The sequence below is a fragment of the Spinacia oleracea genome, chromosome 4 (genome assembly GCF_020520425.1).
Source record: "Spinacia oleracea cultivar Varoflay chromosome 4, BTI_SOV_V1, whole genome shotgun sequence".
NCBI classification, from domain to species: domain Eukaryota; kingdom Viridiplantae; phylum Streptophyta; class Magnoliopsida; order Caryophyllales; family Amaranthaceae; genus Spinacia; species Spinacia oleracea.
In genome coordinates this window covers 169,090,799-169,095,941 of record NC_079490.1, presented here as the reverse complement: position 1 = coordinate 169,095,941, position 5,143 = coordinate 169,090,799, and the positions used below count along the sequence as shown (strand labels likewise).

The 5,143-nt window shown below is 36.7% G+C and overlaps 1 long non-coding RNA gene across 1 annotated transcript; it reads right to left on the bottom strand.

Moving 5' to 3' along the window:
- Positions 1 to 403: 403 nt before the first annotated feature.
- Positions 404 to 2,040, bottom strand: LOC130459944 (uncharacterized). Its single transcript, XR_008919699.1, has 3 exons — positions 1,527 to 2,040; positions 1,261 to 1,327; positions 404 to 634 (listed from the first exon to the last, which is right to left on the bottom strand). It is a non-coding gene; the product is annotated as an uncharacterized lncRNA (long non-coding RNA).
- Positions 2,041 to 5,143: the final 3,103 nt, after the last annotated feature.

Below are 5,143 nucleotides of genomic sequence, written 5' to 3'. Positions count from 1 at the left end.
TCGGTATTTCGCATAATATATTCAATCAGGAAAACATAAATAACAGGAGAATAAATCCCTTTAATCCCGTTCCTACACTCACACTCATTCCATTTTAACTTGAATTGATTTTAAAATATTCTTTTTAACTTATTCCTTAAAATTCTTGCTTAAAGCCTAATGAATTTTTATTTCGTGCAAAACCCGTAAGGTTTAGCACTTATGGTCGCAGAACCTTGGCTCTGAATACCAAACTGTAACGCCCCGACTTCTAAACACCATTAATTAGGTTAATTATCTTTAATTAGCAGCGGAAACCCTAATTTAGTCGGAGCGTCACTTGCCGTATCTCCCTCGTGGGAAATACAAGGTGTCATAACCTTTTTACGTTTACTGACTACTATTGAGTAACAGTAATTATGCTTCACTTCCATTAATTCTTTAAAATTTACATTGAAATCTAAGTAAACCTTAATAAATATTTCTAACAAGTTTAGACATTAATTTAAAAATCTAACTCAAATCGTGAAATCAAACTTAGAGTTTAATTAATACATCCCTTTATTACTAATGACATAGTTATCTTTATTAAACATCGATCGTGAATTTGATGGTTGCATCCTCACTCTAAGGCATCCCATGATCTTCTTCGTACCTAAAACAAAAGCAACATCGTGAGCCGAGGCCCAGTAACATACTACCCTAACAGCGTAAACTCATTTCAATTCATTTTATTTACTTTGCAATCAGGGAGAATAGAACATAGTAAAACATTTTCATAAATGCAATAAAACATCATTTATAACTTGAAACTTTGATAGTTCCCATTATCTTTCATAAAACCTTCTTTTTACTTGGTAACTGACAAGTTAGCCTTGCGGGACGTCTCCCACCTTGCGATAGTCCTCAAGGAGCACTCTCCCTTGTTGGACATACGCCCGTACCTAAATAGTTTCTTTTTTAGCTTGCGGTAACCCTCAAGGAGCACTCTCCCTTGTTGGGTGTCCCGCGGTACGGCGGTACGTGCACGACCTAGAAATAGTAACCCCACTAACTGCCAGAACCGGTTACACTTGTATTTATCATGTTTCGTATCTTATTATTAACTCATAGACATCGTTCTTATAAAATCATACATAAACATGCTTGAATATAATCATTATAAAACATACTTTATAAACACATTTCATATCCCACAATCCAATAAAAACATATCATATTTCATAATCTCATCGAAACACATTTCATAAGGGGATTGTTGGTGTTAGCAATAGATGTTACCTCAACCGTAGTTTATACTTCCTGTTCGATGGATCGTTCTTCCTGAGCTCCAAAATTGAATATTCGTCTATTTATAAATGACCGAATTAGTAAATTATACAAAAATAATTATAATTAAACCTTTTATTAATAGCCTTTATTTTATTAATAATACTAGATTTTAGTAAAACCTTACTTTTTAACAAAAAAAAAAAAAAAAACATTTCAAAAAGTCTTTTATTTAGTTCCATGGCATAAATAAGTACGGAGTACTCCGTATCACTTACCCAACTTGGCTTTCTTGATTGTTATTGGATTTGACCCTTTTGACTTAGAATATAGGCCCAGTAGTTCCAAAAATTTAGGAAGTTGAAAGACCAAGTTTGGTCTTCACGAACAGAACACGAACCAAGAGAAGAGGAAGGAGGAAGGAAGGCAGCAACTGGGTATGACTCGTATGACCCACGAATGACGGTGAGCAGAGGAAGCACAAGGCGGCAACAGGGAGGTGGTTATGTGGTCGGATAAGTTTTTCGCCGGTGGTTTGGGCGGTGGTGGTCTGTGTCAATGTAGAGAGAGAAAAGAGGTTGTGCGTGAGTTAATGTTCGGTTTCGGCAACGGAATGCTACAATTCGAGCTTGATATTGGTGAGTAGTGAATGAGCATATACCAGGGGTGGAGAACGGAAAATTTTGAGGGTGGTTGTATCAGGTTGGCTGGCGGCAGAGCTGCGGTGGTGACGGTGGTGCGTGCAAAAACAGGGGATGTTTTTGAGGATTTTCATTGCTAATTTCATGTGTATTCTTTGCTGTGAGTTCTTGCTTGCTATGGAGAATTATGACAGCATACTTGGGGTATTTATAGAGGATGAAAAAAAGGATAAAACGTAAGCAATGAGCTCACCTCTAATGGTTTTCCAAAACAATCAAATTTAATACCATGGGAGCTTTAGAGAGGAAAAATAAAACCATGAAATTTGTACTTGCTGAGTAAGGTTGAGAGGGTGAGTAAGCTCATTTGGGACTGACATTTGGGAGAGAGCTTTCGTGGCTCATGGAGCTGCTTCCACGACAGAGAATTGAAGAAGAAGAAGTGGACTTTGGCTTTCTTTGGTTGACTTAGGGGCAAAATCATAATTTCATTAACTTGGACAATTTCTGATTTTGGGTATAAGTAATTGGGCTAATTGGGCTTAAACTTTGAACTTGACATACTACATTACTACTATTGTCCCAATATTAGTTTTTGAAATCATAAATTGATCAATATATCTTTTTTTTTCATAAAATATTAAATTATTCTACATATAATACTTTCTAAAATAAAATTTGACGGTTTTAAGCTAATAATAATAATTAAGTATTAATAAAATATGTTATGAAAATGTGGGGTGTTACAATTGTCCTCCCATAAATCGGGATGAGATGCTTAAAAGTTGTACAAGGCCACTCGGAGAGCTAGAAACTGTGAAATGCATGGCCGTGCTCGGATGAATCATAGGCTATGATTATCTGTTTATTTGATCAGTTGAACTCTGAAACCGAGGAACACCTCTGGACATAATAAGGATGACAACTCTTACCTTATGTTCAAGAGTAAGCATCGAGCGACAAAGGAATTAGGAAATGCACACTTGTCCCTAAGGACAAGTGGGAGACTGAAGGAAATAATGCCCTTGGTCCAAGTATGCATTCTATGTTAAAGTCTAATAAATGCGGTTCAGTATTAATTAACAAGTTAATAATTCAGTGAGATCAAGTGAGCTGAATGCCTAGCTAGAGGCCGCTTCAGTTCAAGTGGAATTAATGATATTAATCCACAGCTTACTCTTGACTGAACCCGTAGGGTCACACAAATAGTACGTAAACGGATCAAGTATTTAATGGCATTAAATACTCCATCTATGGATATTCGGAATCGACGGATCTTGGTTTCAGTGGGAGCTGAGATCGTCACAGGCGAGAAATGAATGCTCCGGAAACGATGATATTGCCGGAAACGGAAATATGGATCGTATCGGAAATATAAATATTATCCAAGTCGTAGATGTTGCCGGAAACGGAAACATGGTACGTATCGGAAAATATTATCGGAAATGGAAATATTGCCGGAATCGGAAATATTGCCGGAAACGGAAATATTGTCAGAATCGGAAATATTATCGGAATCGGAAAATAAATTCCGGAAACGGAAATATTAAATATTTGTTCGAAACGGAAATTAATTCCGGAATCGGAAATATTAAATATTGTTCGTATCGGAAATAAATTCCGGAATCGGGAATTTAATCGGAAGCGCGTCGTACGAATTAGCATCAGACGAGACTTGCTAGACGAAGGCCCAGCACGAAGCCAGGCCTACGCTCAGCAAGCCCAAGCGCCCAAAAACATGCTGCCAAGCCACGCCCGGTCCAGCGCAAGGCCAGGCCCAGCAATGGCCTTGGAGCGCGCGCGGGGCTGCGACGAGTGGGCTGGCGCTGTGCGTGGGCCGCAAGGCCTGCGTGCGGTGCTAGCGTATCACTCGAAGTGTGTTACTCGAATCCTAAGGCTACCGGGATTTGTCATATGATTAAATCTAATCCTAAAAGATTTAGTTTATTTAATTCGAGTCCTAGTAGGATCATAATTAAATAAATTAGTATCCTAATAGGATTCCAAATCTTTTTCCATAACTCTATAAATAGGTGCCTAGGGTCACATATTTACATCGAGTATTCAAGTATTCAAAGTGATTTTTGAGAGCAAAAATTCAGTCACACAATTGCCTATAAGTGCCGAAAATTCTAAGTACCTTAAGGGCGATCCTAGTTGGTCAAGCTTAAGGCGGATCCGGACGTGCTGTGGACTATCTACGGAGGGACAACACTTGGAGTCCTAAAGACTTGTTCTTGTTCGGTTCGGGCGCAGCTAGGGAAGGCACGCAACAAAGAGTATGCATCTAAACTATGCTAAATGATTATGTGTAAATAATATGCTTTCCTGGCTTTATGGTTTTTCCGCATGATTTATGAATTGTCATATGTATCATAACCTAACAGTGGTATCACGAGCCTCTTATTATTTTCATAATCTAAATTGCATGAACATGGTTAAATATTACAAATTTGCAAGAATTAAAAGGGGTGATTAATTTTCGTAATTGTTAATTAATTGCAAACTGCGTTTATTTAATTATACGTACGCAGTTTTTCGGCAGTTTCTTCGTTACTCATCCAAATCGAGTGATTTTTGTGTCAATTCCGCATGTAAAAGGCATTCTAAAATTTTGACAAAAACATTATTTTTCGGCCGAACCCAGAATTCTCAAATTCGAAGCCTAACTATGAGTTTTCGGAGGTTTTAGTTTTTCGAATGCAAAATTTCGTAAATTTAAGATGTTAAATTAAATATTTGCGATTCTTGTTGATAAATCTTGAATTTTTGATTGACCTACTGTATATTTTTAACAAGTTTGAATGCCTAGCCTTGTTAATTATGCAATCTAATTTGTAATTATGATTAATTTGTTGAAAATTGGAATAATTTAGAATTAATTTGATTTTCATAATTAGTTATAATTTAATTAGATACCTATGATTAAAAACCACCATAAAAATTGTAAATTTATGTTAAATTTTAAATTTTTATGACCTAGACTTGAATCCATGATAATCGAAAATCAATTGAATAATAAATTTTCGATTTTTCACCCTAAAATTATGAAATTAATATTATTTATTAATTTGTCATTAATTTTGAATATAAATTTTAAATTTTTATGCGATTCGCTCATATAACTTGCACGCACAAAGCAATGGACGCTACGTGTTACCCTTAAGGGGTGTTGTATAGTGCGGGCATGTGACGACGAGCAAGGGAGCTCGTCGCCCATGCGGTACGAATGCAATGAGCAAGGCCATGGTGCA